At 51.6% G+C, this 18,581-nt stretch overlaps 1 long non-coding RNA gene across 1 annotated transcript; it reads left to right on the forward strand.

The window, feature by feature from the left end:
* The first annotated feature begins 2,807 nt into the window (after window positions 1-2,807).
* Window positions 2,808-16,726, forward strand: LOC309868729. Its single transcript, XR_014313816.1, has 3 exons — window positions 2,808-3,348; window positions 9,336-9,632; window positions 11,108-16,726. It is a non-coding gene; the product is annotated as an uncharacterized lncRNA (long non-coding RNA).
* The last annotated feature ends 1,855 nt before the right edge of the window (window positions 16,727-18,581 follow it).

Genomic DNA, 18,581 nt, shown 5'->3' on the forward strand with positions numbered 1-18,581 from the left:
ATACTGGGCACCCTCCCTGCCCTCTTGCTTGACTATGCCTGGTGTCCCTCCAGGAGCCTCCGCACTCCCTGATGCTGGAACAGGAACGAAGTCATTGTCAGCTTCTTCAGGGCTTGGGGCTTTATGTTTCTCCCACAGGAGTCACTCTTCCCTTGGCCGGGGGCAGGCAGCCCTGGAGGCGAGTGAGTGGAGGGGGCTAGCTTGCTGCTCCACTGGTTTGAGTCCCGGTGGGCAGGGCACTCTATCACCACCAGGGGGCACTCCTGCACCACTGCTGGCCTCTTGCCGGGATCCCAGGCTCAGGGCAAGGTGGGCCAGGCAGGAAGGTTAGGATGCTTGGGGAGCTGCTGTGGGGGACCAGGCCTGCCTTGGGAAGAGCCTCCTCCGAGAAGGGGCGTGAAAATGGACCCCCGGCTCTCAGATTCTGAGAAAACCACTCCTCCATACACAGCATATCTACCAGGCTCAGCAAAACGTGACCAGCTGGGGACAGCAGCCATCAGTGAAATAATTCTGCCATTTGCTGTAGGGGAAGGTTACCCCCCGTGCAGATCTGAGCCCATCACGAGCACCGGACAGCATGCCTGTGTACGTCAGCCCTTTGCTGATTATTTTCGGGGAGAAGAGAAGAACAGAAAACAGCACGGAGGGCCCCCGGGGACCTCACCTTGGGACAGGGGCCACCCTGATCCCCACCTTCAGCCAGGAACACGGGCCCTGTGGACTGGGCCTTCTGAAACCGTTCTTCTCCAGTCTCCTGGGCCACAGTTTCCCCTTCCATAGAATGGGACTGAAATCATTTGGGAGCCGGCTGCCTCTCTGGGGTGCGTGGATGAGAAAGCTGAGGCAAACAGCAGAGAGCAGATTGAAACAAAAACGGGAGAAGCGTGAACGGAACTGGGCTTCCCCCCTCCCTGTCCCCCTCCCTGCGGTGGAATCTGTGCACATTTGTCATCTGTGTGAGTGTCTGTGCTTTACCATGCCTTGCTGGAGCTGGTAATTAGGAACCGTGGTGTCTCCTGCCTTGCCCTCCGCCGACTTTTCTCTAATTGCGCTAATCTCTGTTTTCATGCACTTGCTGGAAAATGAGAAGAGCCGCCAGTGGCTCCCAAGGAGGAGAGATGAGGGCTGAGCCCCAGGGCAAGGGGAGGGGAAGGCGGCCCTGCTCCTCCATGTGCTTACGGGTGGCCCTGTTGTGCAGGGTTGGGGGGGGACAGTGGAGGATGCTGTCCCTGTTCCTGGATTCTTATAGTTCCAGGGCCAGGAGGGACATTAATGGGGGAAGTACGGGAGGGTGAGCAGTTTCCTGGGGTGCCCAGAGTGCTGGAAAAGGGGGTGGGGGGAAAGGGGACCCTGACAGGGCTTGGCTCCTAGGGAAAAGACGTGGGGGGCTCCCGTGGAGTGTCTGGGGGTGGGCGGAATGCCTGGCTGGGGCAGGAATGGGGGGCTCGGTGGGGGGGGGTCAGAGAGAGACCCCGATGGCAGGGAAGGACCTGATGTGAGCGAGCTCAGGGCTGTCGCTTTCTCCTGGACAGGACGCTTTTGTATGGCTTCTCCGGATTTGTCATACCTTTGGGAGGACAGTTCAGTGTGTGTCTCTGTCTAGTATGTTGTCTCTGACTGTGTGTCTGTGTAGGAGAGAGAGAGTGTATGGGTGTGTGAGAGAGAGAGAGAGAGAGAGAGAAGGAGGGAGGGAGAGAGGGAGGGAGCGGGGTGGAGTGTTACCACTGGGGGCGGCTGGCTCTGTTGAATTCCGCTTCCAGCCCTCAAGAGTTTCCCAGCTGAGCCTCTGGGCGCCCTGAGTTGGGACCGAGGTGGCCGGTGCAGCTGGAGGCGGGGGTGGGGCTAGCCTACATAGCCGCTTAAGCCCGGACTGCTGGGGCAAAGCGATTAGTGGTGTGTTGTGTGTGTGTGCGTGCATGCGTGTGTGTGCGTGTGTGTGTGTGTGTGTGTGTGTAGGTGGGTGAGACTGAGCTCACAGCTCTTAGTGGCTGCAGGTTTCTCAACTGCCCTGAGAAGAGCCAAAAATTTGCCTGTGGCATTTCCGTCCCTTTCCTTGTGAGATTCACTCCCCGTTGCTGACCTGGATCCGCGCATTTACTCCAGGATGCTGGGCTCCTAAATTGCTTCTCTTCCTAAGGGTGCCTCCGCTCTAATGGTGGAATTTCAGTCCACGTGGGGGTGGGGTGGGGATAGTTTGGGATGTAGGGAGCTTCCTGGCACTGCCTTGGTGACATGGACAAATTGAGATTTCTGACCTTGTGTTTGACAAATGAGTCACCTGTAATCACACTTATTCTCCCTTGCATAAACCGAAGCAAGAGGAAAAGCTTCCAGCTGCACCACCTGTGCCCGGAGGCTCTTCAGAGGGTTAATTCTAATAAGAGCAGTGAGTGTGAAGTCAGGGGATGAAATGTTCCAGAACTGGTGAGTAAATTCAGTTTCCTACAACACACAGACCTAAAGAAAGAAAGTTCTCAGTGTGAATATGACGGCTGTGGCTGACGGTCAACAGCCCCTCCTAGTGTGTACCAGGCAGCCTGTAAGCCCTTCCCAGGTAGGCCTCCAGAATCCTCAGCTACTGGTGCCCATTTTTCAGATGAAGAAACTAAGGCACAGGGAGAGCCAAGTGCGTGGAGCAGAAATTTGAACCCTGGCTGTCTGGTGCCTTTGCTGTGTCCCCAGCCGCTGTGTCATGCATTGTAGGACATTCATGGAGGGTGGTCACAGCATAGCTGAACTGTGCCCCTTCTTCTTTCTTTTTTTTTTTTTTTAAAGACTTTATTTATTTACTTGGCAGAGAGAGAGAGCACAAGCAGGGGGAGCTGTAGAGGGAGAGGGAGAAGCAAGCTCTTCTCTAAGCAGGGAGCCTGATTGTTGCCAGGCTCGATCCCAGGACCTGGGATCATGACCCAAGAGGAAGGCAGATACCCAACCGACTGAGCTCCCCAGGCGCCCCAAAAGTACCCCCCTTGCAGGAGAACTGCAAACCTTAGTTTCACCAGGGAGCTTCTTGCCAACTCTTCCATTTCATGTGGCCAAGACGGAGGAGGAGAAGCTCAGAGGAGAGTTTTACCCCACCTGGCTAGTGTTCTGTTGTTTGCTCTTTGCAATTTGTAAATATTCTGGGGTCCCCTTTGTCTCTACAACAGGCATGCTGTCCAGATCGGTGCCCTGCAGGCTTCACGGCCCTTGTGTGAAGAGCTCTAGCTGCAGTGATCTGCTCGGAGCACCCCGGACGCCGTGCTGCGGGGTCTGCTGCGGGTCATGGCCAAGGCTGATCCACAGTGTCTGGGAGCTGGGATTTGAACACTGGTCTGTGGGGCATCATGGCTGCCCGAGACGGAGGTAGGGTGTCTGGGAGTGTAAGAGGTGAGGGTTTCACAATAATTGCAACCTCACAAAGCTTTCATGTATCAGGTCAGATTGTCTCCCATTGTGGATAACAGAGACGAGAAGTAATGGTGGCTTGAACCAGATTAAGGCTTATTTGTCTTTCACACAAAGGATGTCAGGAGGTAGGAGAGTCCAGGGCTGATGGGGGGCTCAACAGCTTTGTCAGAGACCCAGGCTCCTTCTTTTTCTTAGTCCCACCAACTTTAGCATGTGGCTTCCATCCTCAAAGTCACCTCATGGTCCAAGGTGGCTGCTGGATCTCCATCATCACATCTACTTTCCGGGGTGGTAGGTATAGACCAGCTGAATGTTTCCCTCTGTCCCAACCTAACAATTTATGCTTGCCCTCATTTGCCTTGCCTTGCTGCAAGGGAGGCTGGGAAATGGAATCTTTCAGCTGGGCACATTGCCATATGAGTTTGTTACTAAGGAAAATGGGAGATGGGGCATGATAAGGGTACTCTGCAGTCTCTGGCCCAGAGTACTGTAGCATCCTATGCACCTAAAAGCGAAGGCTGTCGCTTTTTCCAGGTGCTATGACTGTTTTAGACCAAACAGCTAGAGAGGGTTAGGGGAAGGATCCCTAGCGGTGAGTGCCAGCACACAGGCCCATAGGGGTGTGCTAGTTTGGGGTTTTATCTTCCCCTTAGTGTCCTGGAGTAGTTCCAACATTGGGGGAGGGGTCCTGCTGACAACCACGGCAGGGTTTGGGGGAGAGAGGAGGAGGCTGCCAAGTAGGGGGCTCTGTGTCTTGCAGGTATGTTCTGGAAGGAACCGTGATGATGGCGGTGGTGGTAGAGTTTGGCACTAGGTTGGAGGTCTGGGTGGTCCCTCTGGAGGGCAGAATGGGGTAGCTTGGAGTCTTGAAGATGTGGGTGACCAGAAGATGGTAGCTTGTCTAGGAAGACCTCTTGACACTCCTGTAGGCCCAGCCCCAAGGGGCCCAGGTCCAGTGACCAAGTTCATGCACACAACCCCCTCATTCTGCCAGGCCCTGGGAGGGGGTCTCAAGAGTTGTGACAATCCAAGGGAACGTTTCACTGCCCAAGGCATCTTCACCTCCTTATCACACTGATTCTCCCCACAGACTGGTAGAGATTCTTTCCTTTTTACAGATAGGGAAACTGAGGCTGAGAGTGGGTAAAATAAAGGCTCAAAGTTACACTGTGGCAGAGCTGGGCTGGGGCCCACATTCTTTGAATCTCAAAGGGGAGAAGGGATGGCCTGAAAACACGTTGCAGATGTAGCGTCTTTTCACTTCATTTTTACTCTAACTTTTATAATTTACACACAGGAAAGGAAAGTGTAGATTTTAAGTGTATACTTCAATGAATTTTACCTGTTTGTCAAACATTCCCAGCACCCCAGAAGGTTCCTTATGTCCCTTCCTAGTCACTAACCTTTCCTCTCCCAAAGGGCAACCACGATCTTGACCTCTATCACTAGAGATTAGTTTTGCCCATTCTTACCCTTCATGTAAACAGTCATGCAATGTATTCTTTTTCTTTTGGCTTCTCAGACTTAGCCTGCTTGTGAGATTCATCCTGGTTGGGGCATATATATCTGTCGCTGGTTCTTTTTTATTGCTGAGTAATATTCCACTGTGGGTTATGCTACCATTTGTCTATTCATTTTTTTTAAAAAAGATTTTAATTTATTTATTTTAGAGAGAGAGAGAGAATGAGTGAGAGACAGAACACAAGCCAGGAGGAGAGGCAAAGGGAGAAGCAGACTGTCACTGAGCAGGAAGCCTGATATGGGGCTCAATTCCAGATCCCTGGGAAGGCAGATGCTTAACTAACTGAGCCACCCAGGACCCCCACCTATTCATTTATCTATTGGTGGACATCTGGGTTGTTTCCCGTTTAGAGCTGTAATGAACAAAGGTATAGTGAGCCTTTGTGTTCACATCTTTGTGTAGACATAAGCTTTCACTTCTTTGGGGCAAGTATCTAGTTGTGGAATGGTTGGGTCAGGGAAGAGATATATATTTAACTTTGTAAGAAACTATCAAATAGTTGAATCATGGCCACTCTCACCGGCTGTGTATCTTTCCTATATTTGATATTTTCAGTCTTTTCAATTGTAGCCATTCCTACGGATGTGAATGATAGCTTGTCGTGGTTTTAATTTGCACATCTCTGATGGTTGATAATGTTGGGTGTCTTTTCATGTGCATATTGATTATTGCATATGGTCTTTCATGAAATGCCAGTTTGTGTCTTTTGCCTATTTAAAAAAAAAAAAAAGTGAGTTTTTTTTTCTTATTAATTTGCAGTTCTTTATATATGTTGGATACTAATCCTTTGTCAGATTTATGTATTGAAATATCTTTTCTGCATTTGTGAATTGGCTTTTCTTTCTTTTAATGGTATCTTTTGATGACTATAACTGTTAATTGTAACAAAGCACAATGTACCATTTTCCTCTTATGTTGTTTTGTGTTCCACTTAAGAAAGCTTTGCCCTCCCAGGTGGAGTCATTTTTAACACATGACTCCACCTGGCCTCACGCCATCTGTTTGCTCTCTTTGCAGCCTCATCTTCTACTAGAAGTGCCTCTCAGGAGTAGGGGGTGAGGAAGGCTGAGCTGGGATGAAAAATTTGATAAAATGCAGGGTTAAAAGCCTGGATTACTTGCCTCCCCAGGACAAGAGATTTGTGTGCCTCCCCAGGACAAAAGATTTGTATCCCTCCACCCCTTCCTTTCCCCCCTTGCGGATTTGGGTTTATGCTGCCATGCAAGATTAAAACCAAAGAGATTAAAAGATTACCTCTGGCAGGGAAGGCAAATTCTGCCTCTGCTCCTGGAGTCAGCAGAGAAGGTGTTGGCGGGGAGGTGGAGTGCTAGTGATGGACCTTCTACTTCCTCCTCTTCTGGGGAGGCCTGGCCAGGTCCACCCTTACCTCTCCAGGTCTCAGTTCTCAAGTTGAAGAGCAGGTTGGGGAGCTGAGCTGGATAGTGAGCACCAACATAGGCTTTAGTGGGTTCACAAAGGGTGGCCTGCAGACCAGCCATCCCAGCATGGGATAGTAATGTGTTAGAAACACAAACATCAAGCCCCACCCACACCTGCTGAGGAAGAAGCCCCGGGGAGTGGGGAGGAGGGGCAGCAACCTGGATTTTTAAAAGCCCTCCTGGGCATTCTGATGCACACAAAGGTCTGTGTATGGGCACATTTAATTATGGTTAACAATTGCTAATTTTTAGAGCATCTAACTGTGTTCATCAGTGACTCTTCTAAAGAGTATATACCCACTCGCCTGTCATGGAGGTACTATTACTCACTCCACCTTACCCCAAAGGAAACTGAGACACAACTTGCCCAGGGTCACACAGCTACTTAAATGGCTGAGCCTGGATTTAGACTTAGGGAGGCTGGCTCCAGGCACTGAGCTTACTGACCACTGTTCTTATGGTTTTGAATTCCCAGCACTGTGCACCCTGGTCCCTCACTGAAGTCCACGGTCTTCATCAGCTGCTCCAAGGAGTGATCGCTCCAAAGGGCTGACTGCCTTGGGGACCCCTGGTTCTCAAGGTTCTTTCCCAACCTCCCTGCAGGGTCCGCTGAGTCTGCTTACACCACGCAGGGCTGCTTCCCACTTCCTCTTCCTGCTTCCTGGGGAGGTGGTGGCTGGGAAACCCCTAGGCTGAGGGTGAGGGAAGTGGGTGTTTTGAGGTGACCCCAGCTACACTGTCAGCCGGACCTAGAGACAGAGGTCTACGGCATGCTGGGTGAAACGCATTCACGTCCTGGGTCATTTCTCTGTTCAGTATTTAGTGATCCCAACCAGAGAGAAGCAGAGGCCAGCAGAAAGCCAGAGGCACAGAGAAGGGGGTGAAGGAAGAAGAAATGTGTCCATTAATTTTATGATTCTTCCTATGAGCCCCCTCCTGTGCTAGGGATGGTCAAAAATACCTACCCTGATGTTGGAAAGTAATCAAGGAAGAGCCAGGGCCCAGATGGGGAGGCAGATTCATGGGGACCGTGCTGGGGAGCTGGAGTGAGCATGCTGGGTGGGAGAGGGCAATCTATCACTGTTCCCTGGGGGAGCAGGAAGGCTCCTCCCCGCCAGCCTGGCCCCACTGGGGGGCAGGCTTGCCCTGCCCTTGGCCAGCTCACCAAGGCTCCTGCTCTCAGGGAGGGGTGGCATTCCTTGGGGTGGCTTGGGGGGCTCTAGCATTCGCCCCACTCAACTTTTCTGCCCCAGTTTTTTTGGATCTAGAGCCCCTTCGAACCTTTGGGTGGGGGCAAGGGCGGTCAGGGGAAGAGGAAGGACCCCCAGATAGAATCCAGGACAAGTCCCTTCTCTGTGACTCATCTTTGTCATATGCAAAATGAGGGCATCAGCCCAGCCAGACCAGCTGCAGGGGGTGGTCGTGGTGGTAAAAGGGTCTGTCTCAGGTGGTCAAGCTCTGTCCCACCTGAGACAGGTGTGAGGTTGGCCTCCCACGGCCTTGCTCCCAGACGTGTGCTGGGCTGTGCATGCGGAGGTGTGTGTCTGGCACACAGGGGTGGCCACAGCCCAGGGTCCCTGCGGGCAGGCGTGTACCCCTCTACATCTACGTGATGGGTCCAAAGCTGTGGGGACACACGTGGTGCATGCGTGTGTGTGTGTGTGTGTGTGTGTGTGTGAAACCACACTGATGGCCTGAGCTGCTTGTAATCCCTTTACTCCTGCCAGCTGGGGAGGACCCTTCTGGGGTGCTGGAGGGGGTGTGGCTGGGTGCTTATGCCCGGGCCCTATCCAGCTGGTTATTTATTGATTAATTCCCCCGCCGGCTGATGGATGCCGAGCCTGTGCCAGGCGCAGGCCCTGGGCTGATTTACATAATTAAAAACCATCAGTAACAGAGCCAGGCCTCACACGCCAACTCCTTCCTCTGGCATGACAACAGGCTGAGCCTCTGTCCTCCGCCCCCGCCCTTGCCTCTGAACCCCAAGGCTCCCTCGCCTCCCTGACTCCCCCGCCCCGGCCTGCCCCAGGTCAGCCCACCGGCCGGGCCACTCGGTATCAGCCCCTGCCCATTCTGGGATGGAGAGACTGTAGCGTTCTGGGATTCTCGAGTCACTGGCTCCGAGATTCTATTAGCCCATGGTTGTAAGGTTCTTTGATGGAGAGTCTCAGATTATAAGATTCAGCTGTGATCCTCCAAGTATGTGATTTTTCAAGAGTCTATTACTCTATGTGACAAAGGAGAAAAATGTTTGCTCTCAGCAGTCCTGCCTGCTCTCGAGCGGGTGGGGCTGCTCTTGGGAGAGCCTGGCTTTCCGTGGAGGCCGCCATGGTGGGTGGGATGTGTCCGTCACTGCTTTACAGAAGGAAGGAGCTATTTGTCTTGGGCTGAAGGCTAGGGGCGGGGGGGGGGGTGTGCTGGGGGGTCTGGGCAGAAGGAAGGAGGACCCAGGGACACATTGGAGAGGGGCAGGGAGATGTCCCTGGGGGAGGCCTCCCCTCTAAGAGGGGCTTCAGAAGATTCTGGATTCTGCGGAGTATGTGATGCCAACCCCCTGGCTGGTGCTGCTTCCAGTGTCTTCAGAAAAGGCTCTCGCATTTAGAGAGGTAGTTTGGGGTGACTTGCGTGGACACCTCCCCCTCCGGCTGTGTGATCTTGGGAAGCTACTCACCCTCTCTGAGCTATAGTTATCTTCTCACCTGTGAAATGGGGCTTGCTATAAGGATGAAGTGTTAATCCATGTGACGGGCTTAGTAGTCGGCCAGCATATGGTGCACCCCTCATGAGCAGCTATTATTGTGTGGGAGTGGGTGTTTTGGGGAGACCTTCAGTGAGCTTGAGCTTGTTAGACTTGGTGGAAGCAGAGACTCGCTGGGCTCTCTGGACAGGAGGGCAGGATCTGCTCGTCTGCACAGGCTGGCTCCCAGTGAGGCCGGTGCTCAGACGATGTTTGTGCCATGAATGATTTTCTCTTCTCTCAGTCCTTCTCGAACATGGTGCCAGCCTCAGCCAGCTCTCAGCCACTTCCCCTCCAGCTGCCCTTCTTCCAAAACAGTTTGGGGAAGACACAGCTGACTGACCCCACACCCAACGCCGTGGCCTGGAGGTGCACCCACAGACTGTACCCCACAGTGCCTCACATCAGTCTGGGCACAACAGGACCTCAGCACCTCAGTGTCCTGCTCCAGAACCGTGGAACTGAAGACCCACAGAGCAGCCTTGCACCCTGCCGTGACACCTTGGGCTACATCACAGCACAGGTGAACCACCAATCCTAGGTAATTAAGAAATGATTTGTCATAATTAAAAAAAACTAAATAAAATATGTTTAAAGTTAATGGTAGAATGTAGGATGGTACAGCCACTTTGGAAAATAGCTTGACGGTTTCTCCAGAAAAATATCGAGGGGTGTCTGCGTGGTGCAGTGGGTGAAGCATCCGACTCTGGGTTTGGGCTCAGGTCAGGATCTCATAGGTCATGGGATCAAGCCCTGCATGGGGCTCCGGGCTCGGTGGGGAGTCTGCACAAGGATTCTGTCTCCCTCTTCTTCCCCACGCTACTCACACATGCTCTCTACAGTGAATGAATGAATCTTAAAAAAAAAAAAAAAAAAAGATCCTCTCTCTCCCTCTCCTTTTGCCCTCCCCCATGCTCATAAGCGCTCTCTCTCTTAAAAAAAAAAAAAAGGAAACATAGAATTACTATGGGAGCCAGCAAGTCTGCTCCCAGGTATAAACTCAAAGGAGTTTGCAAGAACCCTGAAAGCAGAGACTCAAACTCACCCCGAAATTCACGGCAGCGTTATTCACAAGAGCCAAAAGGTGGAAGAAACCCAAATGTCCATCAGATGATGAATGGCTAAGCCAATTACGAAACAGACATAAACATACCAAACGTGTAAAACAAACACATGCCATGGAAGCTTATTCAACCTTAGAAAAAGGAATAACGTTCTGATGGATGAACCTTGAAGGCTTCATGCCAAGTGAGAGAAGCTAGACACCGAATGACACATTCTGGAGGATCCCACTTGGGTGAGGCGCCTGGGAGAGTCAAATCCATAAAGACAGAAAGTGGAATGACGGTTCCCCGGGGGCTCGGGACAGAGCGTTGGTGTTAAATGGGCACAGGGATTCTGCTGGGGAGGATCAGCACGTCCTCGAGATGGACAGCGGCACTGGTCACGTAAGGCTGGGAATGTGTTTGATGTCACTGCAATGTACACTTAAAAATGGTAAATTTGGGGGACGCCTGGGTGGCTCACTGGGTTAAGCCGCTGCCTTCGGCTCAGGTCATGATCTCAGGGTCCTGGGATCAAGTCCTGAAGCAGGCTCTTCCCTCCCTCTCTCTCTCTGCCTGCCTCTCTGCCTCCTTGTGATCTCTGCCTGTCAAATAAATAAATAAAATCTTTTTTAAAAATGGTAAATTTTGGGCCCCTGGTGGCTCAGTGGGTTAAGCCGCTGCCTTGGGCTCAGGTCATGATCTCAGGGTCCTGGGATCGAGTCCCGCATTGGGTTCTCTGCTCAGCAGAGAGCCTGCTTCCCTCTCTCTCTCTCTGCCTGCCTCTCTGCCTCCTTGTGATCTCTGCCTGTCAAATAAATAAATAAATGAAATCTTAAAAAAAAGTCTATTTTTAAAAAATGGTAAATTTCATGATGTATATTTTACCACAATTGAAAATTGCCTTCATTTCACTGGAAGAGATCACTTTGTAATCCCCTGTCTTTTTTATTTTTTTATTTTGATTTTCCAGACCCTCGTGTTCCAGGCACATAGTAGGTCCTCCATCATGTCTTGCCAAGTGGATGAAGGAGCCAGGCCTCCCCATCTGGCCCAATGACAAGCTAGCTCGTTCAGCAGCTCATGGCTCCCATCCAAGCATCTGCTTCTCTTGATTTCACTGGAGCAGACAACCCATCGCTCAGCCACAGGTTGGTGGGGACAGGGACAGGTGCCTGATGGTGGGGAGATGGTCCTGGGCTTTGAGGATTGGACACAGCCCCCGAGTTGATGAAGAAGCGATTTCGCACGGAGGCCTCTTTCTGGTGCTGTCAGAAGGGAAGATGCCACGCTCGGCACTCTCCTGAGCTGGAATGCTGTCAGAACCAACCGCCCAGACCCCGCTTTGGTTGCATTTCACGCCGGAAGACATTCCTTCTTGTTCGGCAGCAGCTCTTGGATGTGGCTTTTAATATGCTCGCTGCCGTGTCATCGATTTCTCCCTGCAAGCAGTGGAAAGAGTCGTCAGGGGCTGGGACAGTCGGGCTGTTGGGGAATCAAGAAATTTGCCTCACAGTCAGTCTTGCAAAAACCCTGGTATCTTTTTATCAGATGTGAACATTTGATGGAGCCCGATTATTCTAGATGCTGACTGTACAGACAAGTCATGTTTCTTAGAATCAAAGGAATGGTTTTCGTTGGCGTTATTGGGTCACAGAGAAAGACTGTGAATCTTGGCCCTCATTACAAGCAAACAACAAACAACTTGCTGTACACCTTCATTCAAGAGCGAGCGTGGCTCAGGTTGGAAAAGCAGACTTTTGTTCAGCCCATCTCTTTTGACAGCTGGCTAAAAAAACGTCCACTCAGTGGCCTTGGCTTGATTGCACTTGTAATATTCTCAATTTCTCTCGGCACTGAATGAAAATCTGGAAGCACATTGTTGCCTGCCAGCTGCTCACTGTGAATCAGCTCTGAGCACTGGCATTCCCAAGCAAGTGCCTCCATCCACGTAGCTCTGCCCTTCCTAGCAGCCTACATGGCAACGGAGAGTCGGTCCTCACCTCAGTGCCCCTTCCAGTCCACGTCGTGGCTCACAAATAATGAACTTAACCAAGGAACGAGGAGGACAGAGGACTCCTCTGCAGCACCAGTGTTAAGGGATGGACAGGACCAGAAACATCATGGAGGATGTCTCCCTCATATACGTACAGATCAGGCTGTGGCTGTTTGGAAAAAATCCAACCACAGATGTTTTAATAAATAAAGATGCATTCCTGAGAATATAGATCTGTTATTTAAAAAAAGCCTGAATAACAGAGATTTAAATAAGATAGATGTTTATATCTCTCAGATATGACAGTCTGGGCATGGTGTGACCAGTACTGATTGGTTGCAGTTTTTCATTGAATTACCTGCCTTCCTCTATCTGCAGTTGGCTCCGCTGGCTGGTTTCAGAAGGCTGCTCCAGCTCCTGCCATTGCAGCCACTGTCAAGCCTGTGGGAAGGGCAGAAAAACAAAGGAGAGGTATGTACTTTTCCTTTCGAGGGCTCGAATAGGAAATAGCACACCTCATCTCTGTTCACATTTCACTGGCTAGAATCCAGTCATATGGCCACACCCATCTGCATAGTAAGCTGGGAAATGTAGTCTTTATCTGGGGAGTTATGTATTCAGCAAAATTTCCATATATCTATATCTATATGGAATATATATACATATAAATATATACGTATATTTATTTATTTTAGAGAGAGGGTGTGTGGGAGTTACATGTGAGAAGTAGTGGGGAGGGTTAGGGAGGCACAGAGGCAGAGGGAGAGAATCTCAAGCAGCCTCCATGCCTGTCGCAGAGCCCAACATGGGGCTTGATCTCATGATCCTGAGATCATGACCTGAACCAAAATCAAGAGTCGGACACTCCACTGACCGAGACACTCAGGTGCTCCCACATTTCTATTTCTGCAGAAGAAAAAGAGAGTAGATATTAGGGGACAACCAGAGGTTTCTTTATTCACCTAATGAATAGGGATGATAAAGCAGAGAACAAGACAATGAACATCCTGTTTCTCATGGACTTGACCCTCGAATGGGAGGACAGCGAGAGGAGAAGTCTTTTGAGGAGGAGGGAGTGGTCCGCTGCGTCCACTGTGGCTGTTTTCCTCCCCCAACAAGAAGCCCGGAGGTGGGACAAGGTGACTATCACAGCTGGTTCCAGCATTATGTCCGTGTTCCAGGCGAGGAGACGGTGGAAGAAAGGCCCACCATGCATCGGACTTCTTTAAAAGGAAAAAAAAAAACTTCCTTGGAAGCCCACCAGCGGCTTTCTGCTTCGATCTCATTGGTCAGAAGAGGCTTGCCTGGCCACCCCTAGCTGCAAGGGAGGCTGGGAAATCAGGATCAGAATTCTCAGGATGGGCTGAGCACTGGACGTATTGCACCTGGTTCAGCTAAGAGAAAGAACGAGACGTCTCTACGAGGCAAGCGCCTATGAATAATGCCTCTGTGCTTTTGGTCCCTTCTCTGCCTTTAGGGACGGACGTCATCAATTTTGTGCTGGAAAGCTTTATTTCGTGCTTGTTCTAGAAACACGCCAATGGTTCCCCAGAGCGATGGCTTGATTGTTTTATGGGGGGAAAGATGGGCAAACTTCAGAGGCTCCTCGCCACCACCGGCCATGCCGACATGAGAGACCCCATGCTGGCCATAGGCATGACGTGGTTTCAGTTCCAGTTATTTCGGTTGTACATTCTATTTTTACTTTTTCCTCTTCCCCTTGTGCAAAATCCTACCTTTCCAACCCAGCACATTCCATAGGCACATCAAAATCTGAGCCATGGTGGATGGTTATGCCTTATTGGGGAATATAGAATTTTCATTAATAGTTTCAACCCTACTTGATTGGTCTGACAAACCATTTTTGTCTTACCAATCCATTTTTGTTATCCGGGGTGGTACGCCAATAGCAAATGCGTTCAAGGGCTTCTTACGCCCCGAGCGCTATTTTGAGGGCTTTGTATATATTGTGATGGTTTGAAAACATGCTCCCAGTTTTGGGGGACACTTTTATTACGAAGTGGCATCTATGTCCCTTCCCCTTTAATCTGGGCTGGTGTTAGCGACTCACTTGTCACCAGTGGAAAGCAGGGGAAGGGATGACTTGTGATTGCCAAGGCCAGGTAGGAAAAGGCTGTGTAGCTTCTGCCTGGTTCTCCCAGGACGCTTGTTCTGGAGGAAGCCCAGTTCCCTGACGCTGCCATGATATAGGTAAGCAGTTCGGTCACCAGCTTTAGCACTGCCAACCTAGGACACACACCGGGCGCCAGCTGTGTGAGTGAGCCATCCTGGACATGCTGCCTCGTCCCCCTGGGCCATCAGATGACAGCCGTCCCAAAATGCATCTGACGGCACCCCCACGAGAACCCCAAGCACAAGGTGCTCAGCTGAGCCCTTCCCAGATTCCTGACCCATAAAACTATGAGCAGAATCAAATGGTTGTTGGGTTTTTTCCCCACCACTCGAATTTTTAAGCCAGAAAAGGAACTGAAGACATAGAACTAATTTAGTCTCAAATTTTCAGGTAAAGACACGGAACCCCAGAGAGAGAAAGCAAGTTGCACACGTTTTCACGGCAGAGGGAAGAGACGTGTGCTGGCAGGCTGATTCAAATATTCTGCCTCTTGACCATAAGGGAATGGGGAAGCAAAGTTAACAAACGAGTAGTAACATACAAAATGCAAAAATGTGGGCTGGCCAGGCTAACAGCACTCTGTTGAGGGAAAGTGGGTCTCTTTGGACCCGCCATCCCGGATGGGTGGACTTTGGAAAACACATAGCACTTTTAAGAACCCAGTGATATCTACAAGATCGTCATTAATTTCCCATTTCAAATTTGCACGATGTAAGTGGATGAAATTCTTCCACTTGTTCTTTTGTCCTCTAAAACCTCCACGCCGCCTAGGGACGTCAGGGTTTTGAGACTGCATGAGAAAAACCCTGACCCCTTGCCTTGTAGCATCTCAGGTGTGGGAGCTGAGAAGCTTCCCGACAAAAAAATATTAAAGCCATAAAATTAAAGGATGCAATTTAACTGTTGGAAGCACCTCGGAGTTCATCTCCTTCAGCCTTCCACCCGGGGCAAGACCAGGACAAGCCACGTGCAAAGCAACCGCTCAATGGGATGGTCCCACTGATGCCAGTGGGCAGTTGGTGATGAATGGCTGGGGACCCATAGAGAAAATATGGCCATCATATCACAGGGTCCGGCTCATCACTGAGGGTTGAGAATTGGGTCAGTTTCATGGGCATGTGACCCATGCGGTCACTCTTGCCTTGAAGGATCCCATACTTTAATGTCCTGTCTCACTGCTTGAAATCATTTTTGAAAGAGGGGTTCCACATTTTCACTTGTCACTGGAGCCTGCAAAGTGTGAAACTGGTCCAGGATGGAGAGGTCTGACAGCTGGCGCAGGAATGAGCATTTCAGGGGAGAAGGGCAGGGAAAGCCTGGGAGCCAGAGGCAAGGGGTCACTTGCCCAAGACCACTTTTCAGGCAGTGACAACACAAGAAACTGAACCCAGTCTTGTTGGATTTCATGGCACCTGGTCTTAAACACTTTGCTCTCCTATTGCCTGGGACAGACCTCTCTCGCGAGCTGCCTTCTCAACTATTCCTACAATCTCAGCCTTCTCTTCCAGGGAGCCCTCCTGGATTGCTCTTGCCTAGTCAGACTTGCCATTCCCTCCTTCCGTCATACTTCCTACCTGGCTGAGCCACGGTCCTTGTGCCAGTCTGTGTCCTTTCCATGCCCCTCCTGGCTAGAGTCTGCTGTGACTTCCAGGCCCCCAGGCCAATCCGGATAGGGCCTCGAACCTGCAAGAATTTTGGGGCTCAGTCTTTTTGCTGTAAACTTTACATGTGGATTCCACGGTGCAGTCTTTCTCACCTTCCCATCCCCAGAGCTGGGCTCCTGCCTCAGTTTCCCTGTCTAAAACTCCAAGGAACTGTGGGATAAGGGGAGTCAGACAGGCCTGGTTCATATTCTGTCTTGCTACTCACTCTAAAGAAAGCAGCTCAGCCTCTGCAAACCTCAGTTTCCCCATCTGTTAAGTGGGAGTATATCCTACCTTACCCAAGTGCTCAAGGTTGGCAACATCAGTGACGTGGACATCACGTGCCCACTGATATACAGGGATGACAAGGGCATCGCAGCTCTGCGGCATCTCCCCGTCGCACGACCCATGATGTGAGAAAACATCAGACAAGCCCCAAGGGACAGGGTACAGAATCCCCGACCGGTACCCTTCAAAACTGCCAAGGTCATGAAAAGCAAGAGAAAAAATGAGAACCTGTCACAGAGCAGAGAAGACTAAGGGGGTGGGATGACTGAACGCGATGTGGTCTCGGGGCAGGATGCTGGAGCAGAAAGAGGACATTAGTGGACACACGCGCGAACCTAAGTGAAGTCCGGAGTTTAGTTCTGAACGTACCAGCGCTAGTTTCCTAGTCTTGACAAACAGACTGTGGTTACGTTAGCATCACGAGAAGCTGGGTGAAGCACACACAGCCCAATTCTCCTGGGTTACCTTGGCCTTTTTTCTCGAAACCTAAATTTATTCCAAAATAAAGGTGTTGGTTAAAAACAAACACAACCGGCCCTGCTGTTACTGCTTTTGTCTGCCCAGGGCCGTCCTCCATTCTTCTGCGGACAGGCCCTCCCCTGGTGACAAGGGTGGGGATACCCGACCCAAGCTGGGCCATTAATTTGCCCTCATCATCCTGGCCACAGGGATTGGTCCAGGGGGTAAGCATGTGACCCAGGCTGGGCCAATGAGAGTCCTTCCCTAGAATTGTTCAGCTTGAATCAGGAGGAAAAGCCCTCAGTCTCCGAGTCAGTCTGGGAAGCTGCCAGCCTGGGCTTGGGGGTGTTCCTGTTTCCACTGCAGGGTGTGGGGGCACTATGGCTTGAAAGAACTAAGCCAGAGAGAGAGAGAGAGAGAGAGAGAGAGGAGGTTGATGGCATTCAAGATGGCTTCCTCCCCCTTCCCAGTCGTCCTCCAGCAGAGCCTCCCCAGCCTGCCCTGTTCTGGCAGCCAATGTATCTTTCTTTGGAGTTTAAGCCAGTTCCTACTGGGCGCGAGTTGGGTTTCTGTCACTTGCAACCAAGGAGACCTGACTGATACCTTCCACTCAAATTGCTGTGAGGATTCCATGGGTTTATGCAACCAGGCACGAAGCAGGCCCCCTGTGAATGGTGAAGGAGGCAGGTATCCTCTCCAAGGAGTCTGGGGCCTGCCCTGAACTGAACTCCCGCCTGCTTGGCCGTGGCTCCCCTCCTGGTTCCCCCAGAGCCCCCTGACGTCGCAGACCTTCCCACCTCCAGGCTCTGCTAGGGGCCTCCTCCTCTCAGGCTGGGAGCTGAGTGTGCCACCGATTGGGCTCTGCTCTGCGAAAGGCACCAGAGGGCAGGACAGGGACCTGGGCCTCTGGCAGAAAATTTCCTCCGCAGAAGTAGAGGGGAATCCCCACACTGACCTGGTCAGACCCAGTAAAACCAAGAGGTAGCTGGTGTTGGGGGAGGTGGAGGCTTGTCTAGCGCCTGTTGTGAGGACGGAATGATGGAGCCGTGGGGACCTGGTTCCATGGGCCCCAAGCAAGAGGTGGCAGGGGAGCAGGAGACTCGAGGGAAGCTTGAGGAAAAACCACAGGCAGAGCAATCAGAAGGATTTGCGTGCGTGCGTGAGCCGGGGCAGAAGTCGCTCTTTTAACTGAGGTCTGGGCTGTGGGCCAGGAAGGGAGAGAAGACACCATCAGGGAAATCCCGCGGAAGCAGAGAGGCAAGCCGCCACCTTGCCTGGGAGGTCCGGGGGAGTCCACCTGGACTTGGGTTGGGAAGGACCTTGCAGAGTCCAAAGACGGAAGAGACAGGGGCCTGGGTCACATTCCTGGGTCTCAGTTACCCCCCGCTGTTCTGGCCATGTCAGGCTTCTGTGTTCCTTGTGGGGGCGCCGAGCTGGGGCATCTCTTCCTGGGCGCGCTGTCCTTCTTCCCGGTGCCCCAGCTCCAGCCCCCAGGGCAGAGCTGATTTCGCTCACCTTCCCGCTCTCCCGACATGGGCTCTCCTCCTCGGAGGACTCTTCCTTCCTTCCTTCATTTGTTCCCTCAGGCGTGAACTTGATCATTTTATTCCACAAACGTTTTGGGGAGTGCCTGCGGCGTGACGGCTTCCCAGCAAACAGAGGAGCAGGGATGGACCCCGCCCTTGCTTGCGTGGCAAAGATGGGGAGAGGAGGGGCCGGGTTTACAGTACACTTTGGAGGCAGTCAGAGGAGTCCTGGGTGGATCAGGTTTGTGGGGAGCTGGGGGGCCATCAAGAAGGCATCGGTAGTGGCCACACACCCTCCCTTCCCTGCGGAAACTTGGGAACACACAGCTACTCCCCCGCCACCGGGACCCTCAGACACCCAGATTTTAGACTCAAAGAACAGTAAGTATAAAGGCTCAGAA

This window comes from Mustela nivalis (assembly GCF_964662115.1).
Source record: "Mustela nivalis genome assembly, chromosome: 7".
In the NCBI taxonomy this organism is placed as follows: Eukaryota; Metazoa; Chordata; class Mammalia; order Carnivora; family Mustelidae; genus Mustela; species Mustela nivalis.